Below are 24,148 nucleotides of genomic sequence, written 5' to 3'. Positions count from 1 at the left end.
CTCACACACACTCTGGGATTCCCTATTTCTCACACACTCTGGGATTCCCTATCTCTCACACACATTCTGGGATTCCCTCTTGCACACACACTCTGGGATTTCGTATACCTCACACACACTCTGGGATTCCCTATCTCTCACACACACTCTGGGATTCCCTATCTCTCACACACACTCTGGGATTCCCTACCTCTCACACTCACTCTGAGATTCCCTATCTCCTACACACACTCTGGGATTCCCTATCTCTCACACACATTCTGGAATTCCGCATCTCTCACACACACTCTGGGATTCCCTATCTCTCATAAACACTCTGGGATTCCCTATCTCACATACACACAGGGATTCCCGCTCTCTCACACTCAGTCTGGGATTCCCTATCTCTCACACACACTCTGCGATTCCCTATCTCTCACACACACTCTGGAATTCGCTATCACTCACACACACACTCTGGGATTCCCTATCTCTCACAACACACTCAGGGATTCCCTATCTCTCTCACACACTCTGGGATTCACTATCTCACACACACTCTGGGATTCCCTATCTCTCACACACACTCTGGGATTCCTTCTCTCTCACACACACTCTGGGATTCCGCATCTCTCACACACACTCTGGGATTCCCTATCTCTCCCACACAATCTGGAATTCCCTCTCACACACACACACACACTCTGGGATTCCCTATCTCTCACACTCACTCAGGGATTCCTATCTCTCACACACACTCTGGGATTCCCTATCTTTCACACACTCTGGAATTCCGTCTCTCTCACACACTCTGGGATTCCCAATCTCTCTCACACACTCTGGGATTCCCTCTCTCACACACACTCTGGGATTCCCTATCTCACACTCACACTCAGTTATTCCATCATGCACACACACTCTGGGATTCCCTATATGTCACACGCACTCTGGGATTCCCGATCTCTCACACTCACTCTGGGATTCCCTCACACACACTCTGGGATTCCCTATATCTCACACACACTCTGGGATTCCCGATCTCTCACACACACTCTGGGATTCCCCATCTCTCACACACACTCTGGGATTCCCTATCTCACACACACTCTGGGCTTCTCTATCTCTCACACACACTCTGGGAGTCCCTATCTCTCACACTCACTCTGGGATTCCCTATCTCTCACACACACTCTGGGATTCCGCATCTCTGACACACACTCTGGGATTCTCCATCTCTCACACACACTCTGGGATTCCCTATCTCTCATACACACTCTGGGATTCACTCTCTCACACAAACTCAGGGATTTCCTGTGTCTCACACACACTCTGGGATTCCCTATCTCTCACACACACTCTGGTATTCCATATATCTCACACACACTCTGGGATTCCCTATCTCTCACACATACTCAAGGATTCCCTATCTCTCACACACATTCTGGGATTCCGTCACACACACTCGGGGAATCCCTATCTTTCTCACACACTCTGGGATTCCCTATCTCTCTCACACACTCTGGGATTCACTATCTCACACACACTCTGGGATTCCCTATCTCTCACACACACTCTGGTATTCCTTCTCTCTCACACACACTCTGGGATTCCGCATCTCTCACACACAATCTGGAATTCCCTCTCACACACACACACACACTCTGGGATTCCCGATCTCTCACACACACTCTGGGATTCCCTATCTTTCACACACTCTGGAATTCCGTCTCTCACACACACTCTGGGATTCCCTATCTCTCTCACACACTCTGGGATTCCCTCTCTCACACACACTCTGGGATTCCCTATCTCTCACTCACACTCAGTTATTCCATCATGCACACACACTCTGGGATTCCCTATATCTCACACACACTCCGGGATACCCGATCTCTCACACACACTCTGGGATTCCCTCACACACACTCTGGGATTCCCTATATCTCACACACTCTCTGGGATTCGCAATGTCTCACATACACTCTGGGAATCCCTCTCGCACACACACTCTGGGATTCCCTATCTCTCAAACACACTCTGGGATTCCCTATCTCTCACACTCACTCTGGGATTCCCTATCTCTCACACACACTCTGGGAATCCCTATCTCTCACACACACTCTGGGATTCCCTATCTCTCACTCACACTCTTGGATTCCCTTTCTCTCTCACACACTCTGCGATACCCAATCTCTCACACTCTCTGGGATTCCCTATCTCTCACACACACTCTGGGATTCCCCATCTCTCTCACACAATCTGGGATTCCCTATCTCTCACGCACACTCCGGGATTCCCTCTCTCTCACACACACTCTTAATTCCCTCAAACACACTCTGGGATTCCCTATTTCACACATACTCTGGGATTCCCTATCTCTCAAACACACTCTGGGATTCCCTCTTGCACACACACTGTGGGATTTCGTATACCTCACACACACTCTGGGATTCCATATCTCTCACTCACACTCTGGGATTCCCTATATCTCACACACACTCTGGGATTCCCGATCTCTCACACACACTCTGGGATTCCCCATCTCTGACACACACTCTGGGATTCTCCATCTCTCACACACACTCTGGGATTCCCTATCTCTCATACACACTCTAGGATTCACTCTCTCACACAAACTCAGGGATTTCCTGTGTCTCACACACACTCTGGGATTCCCTATCTCTCACACACACTCTGGTATTCCATATATCTCACACACACTCTGGGATTCCCTATCTCTCACACATACTCAAGGATTCCCTATCTCTCACACACATTCTGGGATTCCGTCACACACACTCGGGGAATCCCTATCTTTCTCACACACTCTGGGATTCCCTATCTCTCTCACACACTCTGGGATTCACTATCTCACACACACTCTGGGATTCCCTATCTCTCACACACACTCTGGGATTCCGCATCTCTCACACACAATCTGGAATTCCCTCTCACACACACACACACACACACACACACACTCTGGGATTCCCTATCTCTCACACACACTCTGGGATTCCCTATCTTTCACACACTCTGGAATTCCGTCTCTCACACACACTCTGGGATTCCCTATCTCTCTCACACACTCTGGGATTCCCTCTCTCACACACACTCTGGGATTCCCTATCTCTCACTCACACTCAGTTATTCCATCATGCACACACACTCTGGGATTCCCTATATCTCACACACACTCTGGGATACCCGATCTCTCACACACACTCTGGGATTCCCTCACACACACTCTGGGATTCCCTATATCTCACACACTCTCTGGGATTCGCTATGTCTCACATACACTCTGGGAATCCCTCTCGCACACACACTCTGGGATTCCCTATCTCTCAAACACACTCTGGGATTCCCTATCTCTCACACTCACTCTGGGATTCCCTATCTCTCACACACACTCTGGGAATCCCTATCTCTCACACACACTCTGGGATTCCCTATCTCTCACTCACACTCTTGGATTCCCTTTCTCTCTCACACACTCTGCGATACCCAATCTCTCACACTCTCTGGGATTCCCTATCTCTCACACACACTCTGGGATTCCCCATCTCTCTCACACAATCTGGGATTCCCTATCTCTCACGCACACTCCGGGATTCCCTCTCTCTCACACACACTCTTAATTCCCTCAAACACACTCTGGGATTCCCTATTTCACACATACTCTGGGATTCCCTATCTCTCACACACACTCTGGGATTCCCTCTTGCACACACACTGTGGGATTTCGTATACCTCACACACACTCTGGGATTCCCTATCTCTCACTACCACTCTGGGATTCCCTATCACTCACACACACTCTGGGATTCCCTACCTCTCACACTCACTCTGAGAATCCCTATCTCCTACACAAACTCTGGGATTCCCTCTCTCACACACATTCTGGAATTCCGCATTTCTCACACACACTCTGGGATTCCCTATCTCTCATAAACACTCTGGGATTCCCTATCTCACACACACTCAGGGATTCGCTCTTTCTCACACTCAGTCCGGGATTCCCTATCTCTCACACACACTCTGCGATTCCCTATCTCTCACACACACTCTGGAATTCCCTATCACTCACACACACACTCTGGGATTCCCTATCACTCACACACACTCAGGGATTCCCTATCTCTCACACACATTCTGGGATTCCGTCACACACACTCGGGGAATCCCTATCTTTCTTACACACTCTGGGATTCCCTATCTCTCTCACACTCTCTGAGATTCACTAACTCACACACACTCTGGGATTCCCTATCTCTCACACACACTCTGGGATTCCTTCTCTCTCACACACACTCTGGGATTCCGCATCTCTCACACACACTCTGGGATTCCCTATCTCTCCCATACAATCTGGAATTCCCTCTCACACACACACACACACTCTGGGATTCCCTATCCCTCACACTCACTCAGGGATTCCCTATCTCTCACAAACACTCTGGGATTCCCTATCATTCACACACTCTGGAATTCCGTCTCTCACACACACTCTGGGATTCCCTATCTCTCTCACACACTCTGGGATTCCCTCTCTCACACACACTCTGGGATTCCCTATCTCTCACTCACGCTCTGGAATTCCGTCTCTCACACACACTCTGGGATTCCCTATCTTTCTCACACACTCTGGGATTCCCTCTCTCACAAACACTCTGGGATTCCCTATATCTCTCACACACACTCTGGGATTCCCGATCTCTCACACACACTCTGGGATTCCCCATCTCTCACACACACTCTGGGATTCCCTATCTCACAAACACTCTGGGCTTCCCTATCTCTCACACACACTCTGGGATTCCCTATCTCTCACACTCACTCTGGGATTCCCTATCTCTCACTCACACTCAGTTATTCCATCATGCACACACATTCTGGGATTCCCTATATCTCACACACACTCTGGGATACCCGATCTCTCACACACACTCTGGGATTCCCTCACACACACTCTGGGATTCCCTATATCTCACACACTCTCTGGGATTCGCTATGTCTCACATACACTCTGGGAATCCCTCTCGCACACACACTCTGGGATTCCCTATCTCTCAAACACACTCTGGGATTCCCGATCTCTCACACATACTCTGGGATTCCCTATCTCTCACATACACTCTGGGATTCCCTCTCGCACACGCACTCTGGGATTCCCTATATCTCACACACACTCTGGGATTCCCTATCTCTCACACACACTCTGGGATTCCCTATCTCTCACTCACACTCAGTTATTGCCTCATGCACACACACTCTGGGATTCCCTATATCTCACACACACTCTGGGATTCCCGATCTCTCACACACACTCTGGGATTCCCCATCTCTCACACACACTCTGGGATTCCCTATCTCACAAACACTCTGGGCTTCCCTATCTCTCACACACACTCTGGGATTCCCTATCTCTCACACTCACTCTGGGATTCCCTAACTCTCACTCACACTCAGTTATTCCATCATGCACACACACTCTGGGATTCCCTAAATCTCACACACACTCTGGGATACCCGATCTCTCACACACACTCTGGGATTCCCTCACACACACTCTGGGATTCCCTATATCTCACACACTCTCTGGGATTCGCTATGTCTCACACTCACTCTGGGATTCCTATCTCTCACACACACTCTGGGAATCCCTATCTCTCAAACACACTCTGGGATTCCCTATCTCTCAAACACACTCTGGGATTCCCTATCTCTCACACTCACTCTGGGATTCCTATCTCTCACACACACTCTGGGAATCCCTATCTCTCACACACACTCTGGGATTCCCTATCTCTCACTCACACTCTTGGATTCCATTTCTCTCTCACACACTCTGCGATAGACAATCTCTCACACTCTCTGGGATTCCCTATCTCTCACACACACTCTGGGATTCCCCATCTCTCTCACACAATCTGGGATTCCCTATCTCTCACGCACACTCCGGGATTCCCTCTCTCTCACACACACTCTTAATTCCCTCAAACACACTCTGGGATTCCCTATTTCACACATACTCTGGGATTCCCTATCTCTCACACACACTCTGGGATTCCCTCTTGCACACACACTCTGGGATTTCGTATACCTCACACACACTCTGGGATTCCCTATCTCTCACACACACTCTGGGATTCCCTATCACTCACACACACTCTGGGATTCCCTACCTCTCACACTCACTCTGAGATTCCCTATCTCCTACACACACTCTGGGATTCCCTATCTCACACACTCTCAGGGATTCGCTCTTTCTCACACTCAGTCCGGGATTCCCTATCTCTCACACACACTCTGCGATTCCCTATCTCTCACACACACTCTGGAATTCCCTATCACTCACACACACACTCTGGGATTCCCTATCACTCACACACACTCAGGGATTCCCTATCTCTCACACACATTCTGGGATTCCGTCACACACACTCGGGGAATCCCTATCTTTCTCACACACTCTGGGATTCCCTATCTCTCTCACACTCTCTGGGATTCACTATCTCACACACACTCTGGGATTCCCTATCTCTCACACACACTCTGGGATTCCTTCTCTCTCACACACACTCTGGGATTCCGCATCTCTCACACACACTCTGGGATTCCCTATCTCTCCCATACAATCTGGAATTCCCTCTCACACACACACACACACTCTGGGATTCCCTATCCCTCACACTCACTCAGGGATTCCCTATCTCTCACACACACTCTGGGATTCCCTATCTTTCACACACTCTGGAATTCCGTCTCTCACACACACTCTGGGATTCCCTATCTCTCTCACACACTCTGGGATTCCCTCTCTCACACACACTCTGGGATTCCCTATCTCTCACTCACGCTCAGTTATTCCATCATGCACAAACACTCTGGGATTCCCTATATCTCACACACACTCTGGGATTCCCGATCTCTCACACTCACTCTGGGATTCCCTCACACACACTCTGGGATTCCCTATATCTCACACACTCTCTGGGATTCGCTATGTCTCACATACACTCTGGGATTCCCTCTCGCACACACACTCTGGGATTCCCTATCTCTCAAACACACTCTGGGATTCCCGATCTCTCACACATACTCTGGGATTCCCTATCTCTCACATACACTCTGGGATTCCCTCTCGCACACGCACTCTGGGATTCCCTATATCTCACACACACTCTGGGATTCCCTATCTCTCACACACACTCTGGGATTCCCTATCTCTCACTCACACTCAGTTATTGCCTCATGCACACACACTCTGGGATTCCCTATATCTCTCACACACACTCTGGGATTCCCGATCTCTCACACACACTCTGGGATTCCCCATCTCTCACACACACTCTGGGATTCCCTATCTCACAAACACTCTGGGCTTCCCTATCTCTCACACACACTCTGGGATTCCCTATCTCTCACACTCACTCTGGGATTCCCTATCTCTCACTCACACTCAGTTATTCCATCATGCACACACACTCTGGGATTCCCTATATCTCACTCACACTCTGGGATACCCGATCTCTCACACACACTCTGGGATTCCCTCACACACACTCTGGGATTCCCTATATCTCACACACTCTCTGGGATTCGCTATGTCTCACATACACTCTGGGAATCCCTCTCGCACACACACTCTGGGATTCCCTATCTCTCAAACACACTCTGGGATTCCCGATCTCTCACACATACTCTGGGATTCCCTATCTCTCACATACACTCTGGGATTCCCTCTCGCACACGCACTCTGGGATTCCCTATATCTCACACACACTCTGGGATTCCCTATCTCTCACACACACTCTGGGATTCCCTATCTCTCACTCACACTCAGTTATTGCCTCATGCACACACACTCTGGGATTCCCTACATCTCACACACACTCTGGGATTCCCGATCTCTCACACACACTCTGGGATTCCCCATCTCTCACACACACTCTGGGATTCCCTATCTCACAAACACTCTGGGCTTCCCTATCTCTCACACACACTCTGGGATTCCCTATCTCTCACACTCACTCTGGGATTCCCTATCTCTCACTCACACTCAGTTATTCCATCATGCACACACACTCTGGGATTCCCTATATCTCACACACACTCTGGGATACCCGATCTCTCACACACACTCTGGGATTCCCTCACACACACTCTGGGATTCCCTATATCTCACACACTCTCTGGGATTCGCTATGTCTCACATACACTCTGGGAATCCCTCTCGCACACACACTCTGGGATTCCCTATCTCTCAAACACACTCTGGGATTCCCTATCTCTCACACTCACTCTGGGATTCCCTATCTCTCACACACACTCTGGGAATCCCTATCTCTCACACACACTCTGGGATTCCCTATCTCTCACTCACACTCTTGGATTCCATTTCTCTCTCACACACTGTGCGATACCCAATCTCTCACACTCTGTGGGATTCCCTATCTCTCACACACACTCTGGGATTCCCCATCTCTCTCACACAATCTGGGATTCCCTATCTCTCACGCACACTCCGGGATTCCCTCTCTCTCACACACACTCTTAATTCCCTCAAACACACTCTGGGATTCCCTATTTCACACATACTCTGGGATTCCCTATCTCTCACACACACTCTGGGATTCCCTCTTGCACACACACTCTGGGATTTCGTATACCTCACACACACTTTGGGATTCCCTATCTCTCACACACACTCTGGGATTCCCTATCACTCACACACACTCTGGGATTCCCTACCTCTCACACTCACTCTGAGATTCCCTATCTCCTACACACACTCTGGGATTCCCTCTCTCACACATATTCTGGAATTCCGCATTTCTCACACACACTCTGGGATTCCCTATCTCTCATAAACACTCTGGGATTCCCTATCTCACACACACTCAGGGATTCGCTCTTTCTCACACTCAGTCCGGGATTCCCTATCTCTCACACACACTCTGCGATTCCCTATCTCTCACACACACTCTGGAATTCCCTATCTCTCACACACACACTCTGGGATTCCCTATCACTCAAACACACTCAGGGATTCCCTATCTCTCACACACATTCTGGGATTCCGTCACACACACTCGGGGAATCCCTATCTTTCTCACACACTCTGGGATTCCCTATCTCTCTCACACTCTCTGGGATTCACTATCTCACACACACTCTGGGATTCCCTATCTCTCACACACACTCTGGGATTCCTTCTCTCTCACACACACTCTGGGATTCCGCATCTCTCACACACACTCTGGGATTCCCTATCTCTCCCATACAATCTGGAATTCCCTCTCACACACACACACACACACTGGGATTCCCTATCCCTCACACTCACTCAGGGATTCCCTATCTCTCACACACACTCTGGGATTCCCTATCTTTCACACACTCTGGAATTCCGTCTCTCACACACACTCTGGGATTCCCTATCTCTCTCACACACTCTGGGATTCCCTCTCTCACACACACTCTGGGATTCCCTATCTCTCACTCACGCTCAGTTATTCCATCATGCACAAACACTCTGGGATTCCCTATATCTCACACACACTCTGGGATTCCCGATCTCTCACACTCACTCTGGGATTCCCTCACACACACTCTGGGATTCCCTATATCTCACACACTCTCTGGGATTCGCTATGTCTCACATACACTCTGGGATTCCCTCTCGCACACACACTCTGGGATTCCCTATCTCTCAAACACACTCTGGGATTCCCGATCTCTCACACATACTCTGGGATTCCCTATCTCTCACATACACTCTGGGATTCCCTCTCGCACACGCACTCTGGGATTCCCTATATCTCACACACACTCTGGGATTCCCTATCTCTCACACACACTCTGGGATTCCCTATCTCTCACTCACACTCAGTTATTGCCTCATGCACACACACTCTGGGATTCCCTATATCTCACACACACTCTGGGATTCCCGATCTCTCACACACACTCTGGGATTCCCCATCTCTCACACACACTCTGGGATTCCCTATCTCACAAACACTCTGGGCTTCCCTATCTCTCACACACACTCTGGGATTCCCTATCTCTCACACTCACTCTGGGATTCCCTATCTCTCACACACACTCTGGGATTCTCCATCTCTCACACACATTCTGGGATTCCCTATATCTCACTCACACTCTGGGATTCCCTCTCTCACACAAACCCAGGGATTTCCTGTGTCTCACACACACTCTGGGATTCCCTATCTCTCACACACACTCTGGTATTCCATATATCTCACACACACTCTGGGATTCCCTATCTCTCACACACACACTCTGGGATTCCCTATCTCTCACACACTCTGGGATTCCCTATCTCTCACACACACTCTGGGACTCTATGGGATTCTATCACACACACTCTGGGATTCACTCTCTCACACACACTCTGGTATTCCCTTTATCTCGCACAAACTCTGGTATTCCCTATCTCTCGCACTCATTCTGGGATTCCCTAGCTCTCTCACACACTCTGGGATTCCGTATCTCTCACATACACTCTGGGATTCCCTCTATCTCTCACACTCTCTGGGATTGTCTAGGATTCTATCACACACACTCTGGGATTCCCTATCTCTCACACACACTCTGGGATTCCAACTCTCACACATACTCTGGGATTCCCTATCTCTCACACACACTCTGGAATTCCCTCACACTCTCTCACACACTCTGGGATTCCCTATCTCTCACACTCACTCTGGGATTCCCTATCTCTCACACACACTCTGGGATTCTCCATCTCTCACACACATTCTGGGATTCCCTATCTCTCATACACACTCTGGGATTCCCTCTCTCACACAAACTCAGGGATTTCCTGTGTCTCTCACACACACTCTGGGATTCCCTATCTCTCACACACACTCTGGTATTCCATATATCTCACACACACTCTGGGATTCCCTATCTCTCACACACACACTCTGGGATTCCCTATCTCTCACACACTCTGGGATTCCCTATCTCTCACACACACTCTGGGACTCTATGGGATTCTATCACACACACTCTGGGATTCACTCTCTCACACACACTCTGGTTTTCCCTTTATCTCGCACAAACTCTGGTATTCCCTATCTCTCGCACTCATTCTGGGATTCCCTAGCTCTCTCACACACTCTGGGATTCCGTATCTCTCACACACACTCTGGGATTCCCTCTATCTCACACACACTCTGGGATTCCCTATCTCGCTCACTCACTCTGGGATTCCCTATCTCTCTCACACACTCTGGGATTGTCTAGGATTCTATCACACACACTCTGGGATTCCCTATCTCTCACACACACTCTGGGATTCCAACTCTCACACATACTCTGGGATTCCCTATCTCTCACACACACTCGGGAATTCCCTCACACTCTCTCACACACTCTGGGATTCCCTATCTCTCACCCACACTCAGTGATTCCCTATCTCTCACACACTCTCTGGGATTCCGTCACACACACTCGGGGAATCCCTATCTTTCTCACACACTCTGGGATTCCCTATCTCTCTCACACACTCTAGGATTCACTATCTCACACACACTCTGGGATTCCCGATCTCTCACACACACTCAGGGATTCCCTATCTCTCACACACTCTCTGGGATTCCGTCACACACACTCGGGGAATCCCTATCTTTCGCACACACTCTGGGATTCCCTATCTCTCTCACACACTCTGGGATTCACTATCTCACACACACTCTGGGATTCCCGATCTCTCACACACACTCTGGGAGTTCCTATCTCTCACACATTCTGGTATTCCCTATCACTCACACACACTCTGGGATTCTCTATCTCTCACACACACTCTGGGATTCCCTATGTCTCATACACTCTGGTATTCCCTATCTCTCACACACACTCTGGGACTCTCTGGGATTCTATCACACACACTCTGGGATTCCCTCGCTCAGACACACTCAGGGATTCCCTATATCTCACACACACTCTGGGATTCGCTATCTCTCACACACACTCTGGGATTCCCTATCTCTCACACACACTCCGGGATTCCATATCTCTCTCACACACTCTGGGATTCCCTATCTCACACAAACTCTGGGATTCCCTATCTCTCACACACGATCTGGGATTCCCTATCTCTCACACACACTGTGGGATTCCCTATCCCTCACACTCACTCTGGGATTCCCTATCTCTCACATACACTTTGGGATTCCGCATCTCTGACATACAGTTTGGGATTCCCTATCTCTCACACACACTCTGGGATTCCCTAACTCTCATACACACTCTGGGATTCCCTCTCTCACACACACTCTGGGATTTCCTGTGTCTCACACACACTCTGGGATTCCCTATCTCTCACACACACTCTGGGATTTCCTATCTCTCACACACTCTGGGATTCCCTATCACTCACACACACTCTGGAATTCCCTATCTCTCACACATACTCTGGGATTCTCTATCTCTCACACACACTCTGGGATTCTCTATCTCTCACACACACTCTGGGATTTCCTATCTCCCACTCACACTCTGGGAATCCCTCTCTCACACACATTCTGGAATTCCGCATCTCTCATAAACACTCTGGGATTCCCTATCTCTCATAAACACTCTGGGATTCCCTATCTTACACACACCCAGGGATTCCCTCTCTCTCACACTCAGTCTGGGATTCCATATCTCTCACACACACTCTGGGATTCCCTATCTCTCACACACACTCTGGAATTCCCAATCACTCACACACACAATCTGGGATTCCCTATCTCTCACACATACTCAAGGATTCCCTATCTCTCACACACATTCTGGGATTCCGTCACACACACTCGGGGAATCCTTATCTTTCTCACACACTCTGGGATTCCCTATCTCTCTCACACACTCTGGGATTCACTATCTCACACACACTCTGGGATTCCTCATCTCTCACACACAATCTGGAATTCCCCCTCACACACACACACACTCTCGGATTCCCGATCTCTCACACACACTCTGGGATTCCCTATCTCTCTCACACACTCTGGGATTCCCTCTCTCACACACACTCTGGGATTCCCTATCTCTCACTCACACTCAGTTATTCCATCATGCACACACACTCTGGGATTCCCTATATCTCACACACACTCTGGGATACCCGATCTCTCACACACACTCTGGGATTCCCTCACACACACTCTGGGATTCCCTATATCTCACACACTCTCTGGGATTCGCTATGTCTCACATACACTCTGGGATTCCCTCTCGCACACACACTCTGGGATTCCCTATCTCTCAAACACACTCTGGGATTCCCGATCTCTCACACATACTCTGGGATTCCCTATCTCTCACATACACTCTGGGATTCCCTCTCGCACACGCACTCTGGGATTCCCTATATCTCACACACACTCTGGGATTCCCTATCTCTCACACACACTCTGGGATTCCCTATCTCTCACTCACACTCAGTTATTGCCTCATGCACACACACTCTGGGATTCCCTATATCTCACACACACTCTGGGATTCCCGATCTCTCACACACACTCTGGGATTCCCCATCTCTCACACACACTCTGGGATTCCCTATCTCACAAACACTCTGGGCTTCCCTATCTCTCACACACACTCTGGGATTCCCTATCTCTCACACTCACTCTGGGATTCCCTATCTCTCACACACACTCTGGGATTCTCCATCTCTCACACACATTCTGGGATTCCCTATCTCTCATACACACTCTGGGATTCCCTCTCTCACACAAACTCAGGGATTTCCTGTGTCTCTCACACACACTCTGGGATTCCCTATCTCTCACACACACTCTGGTATTCCATATATCTCACACACACTCTGGGATTCCCTATCTCTCACACACACACTCTGGGATTCCCTATCTCTCACACACTCTGGGATTCCCTATCTCTCACACACACTCTGGGACTCTATGGGATTCTATCACACACACTCTGGGATTCACTCTCTCACACACACTCTGGTATTCCCTTTATCTCGCACAAACTCTGGTATTCCCTATCTCTCGCACTCATTCTGGGATTCCCTAGCTCTCTCACACACTCTGGGATTCCGTATCTCTCACACACACTCTGGGATTCCCTCTATCTCACACACACTCTGGGATTCCCTATCTCGCTCACTCACTCTGGGATTCCCTATCTCTCTCACACACTCTGGGATTGTCTAGGATTCTATCACACACACTCTGGGATTCCCTATCTCTCACACACACTCTGGGATTCCAACTCTCACACATACTCTGGGATTCCCTATCTCTCACACACACTCTGGAATTCCCTCACACTCTCTCACACAATCTGGGATTCCCTATCTCTCACCCACACTCAGTGATTCCCTATCTCTCACACACTCTCTGGGATTCCGTCACACACACTCGGGGAATCCCTATCTTTCTCACACACTCTGGGATTCCCTATCTCTCTCACACACTCTAGGATTCACTATCTCACACACACTCTGGGATTCCCGATCTCTCACACACACTCAGGGATTCCCTATCTCTCACACACTCTCTGGGATTCCGTCACACACACTCGGGGAATCCCTATCTTTCTCACACACTCTGGGATTCCCTATCTCTCTCACACACTCTGGGATTCACTATCTCACACACACTCTGGGATTCCCGATCTCTCACACACACTCTGGGATTTCCTATCTCTCACACACTCTGGGATTCCCTATCACTCACACACACTCTGGGATTCTCTATCTCTCACACACACTCTGGGATTCCCTATGTCTCATACACTCTGGTATTCCCTATCTCTCACACACACTGTGGGACTCTCTGGGATTCTATCACACACACTCTGGGATTCCCTCGCTCAGACACACTCAGGGATTCCCTATATCTCACACACACTCTGGGATTCGCTATCTCTCACACACACTCTGGGATTCCCTATCTCTCACACACACTCCGGGATTCCATATCTCTCTCACACACTCTGGGATTCCCTATCTCACACAAACTCTGGGATTCCCTATCTCTCACACACGATCTGGGATTCCCTATCTCTCACACACACTGTGGGATTCCCTATCCCTCACACTCACTCTGGGATTCCCTATCTTTCACATACACTTTGGGATTCCGCATCTCTGACATACAGTTTGGGATTCCCTATCTCTCACACACACTCTGGGATTCCCTAACTCTCATACACACTCTGGGATTCCCTCTCTCACACACACTCTGGGATTTCCTGTGTCTCACACACACTCTGGGATTCCCTATCTCTCACACACACTCTGGGATTTCCTATCTCTCACACACTCTGGGATTCCCTATCACTCACACACACTCTGGAATTCCCTATCTCTCACACATACTCTGGGATTCTCTATCTCTCACACACACTCTGGGATTCTCTATCTCTCACACACACTCTGGGATTTCCTATCTCCCACTCACACTCTGGGAATCCCTCTCTCACACACATTCTGGAATTCCGCATCTCTCATAAACACTCTGGGATTCCCTATCTCTCATAAACACTCTGGGATTCCCTATCTTACACACACCCAGGGATTCCCTCTCTCTCACACTCAGTCTGGGATTCCCTATCTCTCACACACACTCTGGGATTCCCTATCTCTCACACACACTCTGGAATTCCCAATCACTCACACACACAATCTGGGATTCCCTATCTCTCACACATACTCAAGGATTCCCTATCTCTCACACACATTCTGGGATTCCGTCACACACACTCGGGGAATCCCTATCTTTCTCACACACTCTGGGATTCCCTATCTCTCTCACACACTCTGGGATTCACTATCTCACACACACTCTGGGATTCCCTATCTCTCACACACACTCTGGGATTCCTTCTCTCTCACACACACTCTGGGATTCCGCATCTCTCACACACAATCTGGAATTCCCTCTCACACACACACACACACTCTGGGATTCCCTATCTCTCACACACACTCTGGGATTCCCTATCTTTCACACACTCTGGAATTCCGTCTCTCACACACACTCTGGGATTCCCTATCTCTCTCACACACTCTGCGATTCCCTCTCTCACACACACTCTGGGATTCCCTATCTCTCACTCACACTCAGTTATTCCATCATGCACACACACTCTGTGATTCCCTATATCTCACACACACTCTGGGATACCCGATCTCTCACACACACTCTGGGATTCCCTCACACACACTCTGGGATTCCCTATATCTCACACACTCTCTGGGATTCGCTATGTCTCACATACACTCTGGGAATCCCTCTCGCACACACACTCTGGGATTCCCTATCTCTCAAACACACTCTGGGATTCCCTATCTCTCACACTCACTCTGGGATTCCCTATCTCTCACACACAATCTGGGAATCCCTATCTCTCACACACACTCTGGGATTCCGTATCTCTCAAACACACTCTGGGATTCCCCATCTCTCACACACACTCTGGAATTCCCTCTCACTCTGGGATTCCCTATCGCACACACACTCTGAGCTTTCCTATCTCACACACACACAGGGATTCCCTCTCTCTCACACTCAGTCTGGGATTCCCTATCTCTCACACACACTCTCGGATTCTCCATCTCTCACACACACTCTGAGATTCCCTATCTCTCATACACACTCTGGGATTCCCTCTCTCACAAACTCAGGGATTTCCTGAGTCTCACACACACTCTGGTATTCCATATATCTCACACACACTCTGGGATTCCCTATCTCTCACACACACTCTGGGATTCCCTATCTCTCACACACTCTGGGATTCCCTATCTCACACACACTCTGGGACTCTCTGGGATTCTATCACACACACTCTGGGATTCACTCTCTCACACACACTCTGGTATTCCCTTTATCTCGCACAAACTCTGGTAATCCCTATCTCTCGCACTCATTCTGGGATTCCCTATCTCTCTCACACACTCTGGGATTCCGTATCTCTCACACACACTCTGGGATTCCGTCTTTCTCACACACACTCTGGGATTCCCTATCTCGCTCACTCACCCTGGGTTTCCCTATCTCTCTCACACTCTCTGGGATTGTCTAGGATTCTATCACACACACTCTGGGATTCCCTATCTCTCACACACACTCTGGAATTCCCTCACTCTCTCTCACACACTCTGGGATTCCCAATCTATCACACACACTCAGGGATTCCCTATCTCTCACACACTCTCTGGGATTCCCTATTTCTCACACACACTCTGGGATTCCCCATCTCTCTCACACAATCTGGGATTCCCTATCTCTCACGCACACTCCGGGATTCCTTCTCTCTCACACACACTCTGGGATTCCCTCACACACACTCTGGGATTCCCTATTTCTCACACACTCTGGGATTCCCTATCTCTCACACACATTCTGGGATTCCCTCTTGCACACACACTCTGGGATTTCGTATACCTCACACACACTCTGGGATTCCCTATCTCTCACACACACTCTGGGATTCCCTATCTCTCACACACACTCTGGGATTCCCTACCTCTCACACTCACTCTGAGATTCCCTATCTCCTACACACACTCTGGGATTCCCTCTCTCACACACATTCTGGAATTCCGCATCTCTCACACACACTCTGGGTTTCCCTATCTCTCATAAACACTCTGGGATTCCCTATCTCACACACACACAGGAATTCCCTCTCTCTCACACTCAGTCTGGGATTCCCTATCTCTCACACACACTCTGCAATTCCCTATCTCTCACACACACTCTGGAATTCCCTATCACTCACACACACACTCTGGGATTCCCTATCTCTCACACACACTCAGGGATTCCCTATCTCTCACACACATTCTGGGATTCCGTCACACACACTCGGGGAATCCCTATCTTTCTAACACACTCTGGGATTCCCCATCTCTCTCACACACTCTGGGATTCACTATCTCACACACACTCTGGGATTCCCTATCTCTCACACACACTCTGGGATTCCTTCTCTCTCACACACACTCTGGGATTCCGCATCTCTCACACACACTCTGGGATTCCCTATCTCTCCCACACAATCTGGAATTCCCTCTCACACACACACACACACACTCTGGGATTCCCTATCTCTCACACTCACTCAGGGATTCCTATCTCTCACACACACTCTGGGATTCCCTATCTTTCACACACTCTGGAATTCCGTCTCTCACACACACTCTGGGATTCCCAATCTCTCTCACACACTCTGGGATTCCCTCTCTCACACACACTCTGGGATTACCTATCTCACTCTCACACTCAGTTATTCCATCATGCACACACACTCTGGGATTCCCTATATGTCACACGCACTCTGGGAATCCCGATCTCTCACACTCACTCTGGGATTCCCTCACACACACTCTGGGATTCCGTATATCTCACACACACTCTGGGATTCGCTATGTCTCACATACACTCTGGGATTCCCTCTCGCACACACACTCTGGGATTCCCTATTTCTCACTCACACTCAGTTATTCCCTCATGCACACACACTCTGGGATTCCCTATATCTCACACACACTCTGGGATTCCCGATCTCTCACACACACTCTGGGATTCCCCATCTCTCACACACACTCTGGGATTCCCTATCTCACACACACTCTGGGCTTCTCTATCTCTCACACACACTCTGGGATTCCCTATCTCTCACACTCACTCTGGGATTCCCTATCTCTCACACACACTCTGGGATTCCGCATCTCTGACACACACTCTGGGATTCTCCATCTCTCACACACACTCTGGGATTCCCTATCTCTCATACACACTCTGGGATTCACTCTCTCACACAAACTCAGGGATTTCCTGTGTCTCACACACACTCTGGGATTCCCTATCTTTCACACACTCTGGGATTCCCTATCACTCACACACACTCTGGGATTCCCTATCTCTCACACATACTCTGGGATTCCCTATCTCTCACACACACTCTGGGATTCTTTATCTCTCACACACACTCTGGGATTCCCTATCTCCCACTCACACTCTGGGATTCCCTCTCTCACTCACATTCTGGAATTCCGCATCTCTCACACACACTCTGGGATTCCCTATCTTTCATAAACACTCTGGGATTCCCTATCTTACACACACACAGGGATTCCCTCTCTCTCACACTCAGTCTGGGATTCCCTATCTCTCACACACACTCTGGGATTCCCTATCTCTCTCACACACTCTGGAATTCCCTATCACTCACACACACAATCTGGGATTCCCTATCTCTCACACACACACTCTGGGATTCCCTATCTCTCACACACTCTGGGATTCCCTATCTCACACACACTCTGGGACTCTCTGGGATTCTATCACACACACTCTGGGATTCACTCTCTCACACACACTCTGGTATTCCCTTTATCTCGCACAAACTCTGGTATTCCCTATCTCACTCACTCATTCTGGGATTCCCTAGCTCTCTCACACACTCTGGGATTCCGTTTCTCTCACACACACTCTGGGATTCCCTCTCTCTCACACACACTCTGGGATTCCCTATGTCGCTCACTCACTCTGGGATTCCCTATCTCTCTCACACACTCTGGGATTGTCTAGGATTCTATCACACATACTCTGGGATTCCCTATCTCTCACACACATTCTGGGATTCCGTCACACACACTCGGGGAATCCCTATCTTTCTAACACACTCTGGGATTCCCCATCTCTCTCACACACTCTGGGATTCACTATCTCACACACACTCTGGGATTCCCTATCTCTCACACACACTCTGGGATTCCTTCTCTCTCACACACACTCTGGGATTCCGCATCTCTCACACACACTCTGGGATTCCCTATCTCTCCCACACAATCTGGAATTCCCTCTCACACACACACACACACACTCTGGGATTCCCTATCTCTCACACTCACTCAGGGATTCCTATCTCTCACACACACTCTGGGATTCCCTATCTTTCACACACTCTGGAATTCCGTCTCTCACACACACTCTGGGATTCCCAATCTCTCTCACACACTCTGGGATTCCCTCTCTCACACACACTCTGGGATTCCGCATCTCTCACACACACTCTGGGATTCCCTATCTCTCCCACACAATCTGGAATTCCCTCTCACACACACACACACACACTCTGGGATTCCCTATCTCTCACACTCACTCAGGGATTCCTATCTCTCACACACACTCTGGGATTCCCTATCTTTCACACACTCTGGAATTCCGTCTCTCACACACACTCTGGGATTCCCAATCTCTCTCACACACTCTGGGATTCCCTCTCTCACACACACTCTGGGATTACCTATCTCACTCTCACACTCAGTTATTCCATCATGCACACACACTCTGGGATTCCCTATATGTCACACGCACTCTGGGAATCCCGATCTCTCACACTCACTCTGGGATTCCCTCACACACACTCTGGGATTCCGTATATCTCACACACACTCTGGGATTCGCTATGTCTCACATACACTCTGGGATTCCCTCTCGCACACACACTCTGGGATTCCCTATTTCTCACTCACACTCAGTTATTCCCTCATGCACACACACTCTGGGATTCCCTATATCTCACACACACTCTGGGATTCCCGATCTCTCACACACACTCTGGGATTCCCCATCTCTCACACACACTCTGGGATTCCCTATCTCACACACACTCTGGGCTTCTCTATCTCTCACACACACTCTGGGATTCCCTATCTCTCACACTCACTCTGGGATTCCCTATCTCTCACACACACTCTGGGATTCCGCATCTCTGACACACACTCTGGGATTCTCCATCTCTCACACACACTCTGGGATTCCCTATCTCTCATACACACTCTGGGATTCACTCTCTCACACAAACTCAGGGATTTCCTGTGTCTCACACACACTCTGGGATTCCCTATCTTTCACACACTCTGGGATTCCCTATCACTCACACACACTCTGGGATTCCCTATCTCTCACACATACTCTGGGATTCCCTATCTCTCACACACACTCTGGGATTCTTTATCTCTCACACACACTCTGGGATTCCCTATCTCCCACTCACACTCTGGGATTCCCTCTCTCACTCACATTCTGGAATTCCGCATCTCTCACACACACTCTGGGATTCCCTATCTTTCATAAACACTCTGGGATTCCCTATCTTACACACACACAGGGATTCCCTCTCTCTCACACTCAGTCTGGGATTCCCTATCTCTCACACACACTCTGGGATTCCCTATCTCTCTCACACACTCTGGAATTCCCTATCACTCACACACACAATCTGGGATTCCCTATCTCTCACACACACACTCTGGGATTCCCTATCTCTCACACACTCTGGGATTCCCTATCTCACACACACTCTGGGACTCTCTGGGATTCTATCACACACACTCTGGGATTCACTCTCTCACACACACTCTGGTATTCCCTTTATCTCGCACAAACTCTGGTATTCCCTATCTCACTCACTCATTCTGGGATTCCCTAGCTCTCTCACACACTCTGGGATTCCGTTTCTCTCACACACACTCTGGGATTCCCTCTCTCTCACACACACTCTGGGATTCCCTATGTCGCTCACTCACTCTGGGATTCCCTATCTCTCTCACACACTCTGGGATTGTCTAGGATTCTATCACACATACTCTGGGATTCCCTATCTCTCACACACACTCTGGGATTCCAACTCTCACACATACTCTGGGATTCCCTATCTCTCACACACACTCTGGAATTCCCTCACTCTCTCTCACACACTCGGGGAATCCCTATCTTTCTCACACACTCTGGGATTCCCTATCTCTCTCACACACTCTGGGATTCACTATCTCACACACACACTCTGGGATTCCCGATCTCTCACACACACTCAGGGATTCCCTATCTCTCACACACTCTCTGGGATTCCGTCACACACACTCGGGGAATCCCTATCTTTCTCACACACTCTGGGATTCCCTATCTCTCTCACACACTCTGGGATTCACTATCTCACACACACTCTGGGATTCCCGATCTCTCACACACACTCTGGGATTTCCTATCTCTCACACATTCTGGTATTCCCTATCACTCACACACACTCTGGGATTCTCTATCTCTCACACACACTCTGGGATTCCCTATCTCTCATACACTCTGGTATTCCCTATCTCTCACACACACTCTGGGACTCTCTGGGATTCTATCACACACACTCTGGGATTCCCTCGCTCAGACACACTCAGGGATTCCCTATATCTCACACACACTCTGGGATTCGCTATCTCTCACACACACTCTGGGATTCCCTATCTCTCACACACACTCCGGGATTCCATATCTCTCTCACACACTCTGGGATTCCCTATCTCACACAAACTCTGGGATTCCCTATCTCTCACACACGATCTGGGATTCCCTATCTCTCACACACACTGTGGGATTCCCTATCCCTCACACTCACTCTGGGATTCCCTATCTCTCACACACACTCTGGGATTCCGCATCTCTGACATACAGTTTGGGATTCCCTATCTCTCACACACACTCTGGGATTCCCTATCTCTCATACACACTCTGGGATTCCCTCTCTCACACACACTCTGGGATTTCCTGTGTCTCACACACACTCTGGGATTCCCTATCTCTCACACACACTCTGGGATTTCCTATCTCTCACACACTCTGGGATTCCCTATCACTCACACACACTCTGGGATTCCCTATCTCTCACACATACTCTGGGATTCCCTATCTCTCACACACACTCTGGGATTCTCTATCTCTCACACACACTCTGGGATTCCCTATCTCCCACTCACACTCTGGGATTCCCTCTCTCACACACATTCTGGAATTCCGCATCTCTCACACACACTCTGGGATTCCCTATCTCTCATAAACACTCTGGGATTCCCTATCTTACACACACACAGGGATTCCCTCTCTCTCACACTCAGTCTGGGATTCCCTATCTCTCACACACACTCTGGGATTCCCTATCTCTCACACACACTCTGGAATTCCCTATCACTCACACACACAATCTGGGATTCCCTATCTCTCACACATACTCAGGGATACCCTATCTCTCACACACATTCTGGGATTCCGTCACACACACTCGGGGAATCCCTATCTTTCTCACACACTCTGGGATTCCCTATCTCTCTCACACACTCTGGGATTCACTATCTCACACACACTCTGGGATTCCCTATCTCTCACACACACTCTGGGATTCCTTCTCTCTCACACACACTCTGGGATTCCGCATCTCTAACACACACTCTGGGATTCCCTATCTCTCACACACAATCTGGAATTCCCTCTCTCACACACACACACACTCTGGGATTCCCTATCTCTCACACTCACTCAGGGATTCCCTATCTCTCACACACACTCTGGGATTCCCTATCTTTCACACACTCTGGAATTCCGTCTCTCACACACACTCTGGGATTCCCTATCTCTCACACACACTCTGGTATTCCATATATCTCACACACACTCTGGGATTCCCTATCTCTCACACACACACTCTGGGATTCCCTATCTCTCACACACTCTGGGATTCCCTATCTCTCACACACACTCTGGGACTCTATGGCATTCTATCACACACACTCTGGGATTCACTCTCTCACACACACTCTGGTATTCCCTTTATCTCGCACAAACTCTGGTATTCCCTATCTCTCGCACTCATTCTGGGATTCCCTAGCTCTCTCACACACTCTGGGATTCCGTATCTCTCACACACACTCTGGGATTCCCTCTATCTCACACACACTCTGGGATTCCCTATCTCGCTCACTCACTCTGGGATTCCCTATCTCTCTCACACACTCTGGGATTGTCTAGGATTCTATCACACACACTCTGGGATTCCCTATCTCTCACACACACTCTGGGATTCCAACTCTCACACATACTCTGGGATTCCCTATCTCTCACACACACTCTGGAATTCCCTCACACTCTCTCACACACTCTGGGATTCCCTATCTCTCACCCACACTCAGTGATTCCCTATCTCTCACACACTCTCTGGGATTCCGTCACACACACTCGGGGAATCCCTATCTTTCTCACACACTCTGGGATTCCCTATCTCTCTCACACACTCTAGGATTCACTATCTCACACACACTCTGGGATTCCCGATC

This window comes from Chiloscyllium plagiosum, unplaced genomic scaffold (assembly GCF_037043375.1).
Source record: "Chiloscyllium plagiosum isolate Xiang-an unplaced genomic scaffold, Cpla_swu_hap1 HiC_scaffold_53Y, whole genome shotgun sequence".
Lineage (NCBI taxonomy): Eukaryota > Metazoa > Chordata > Chondrichthyes > Orectolobiformes > Hemiscylliidae > Chiloscyllium > Chiloscyllium plagiosum.
Note: the sequence above shows the minus strand (reverse complement) of the source record.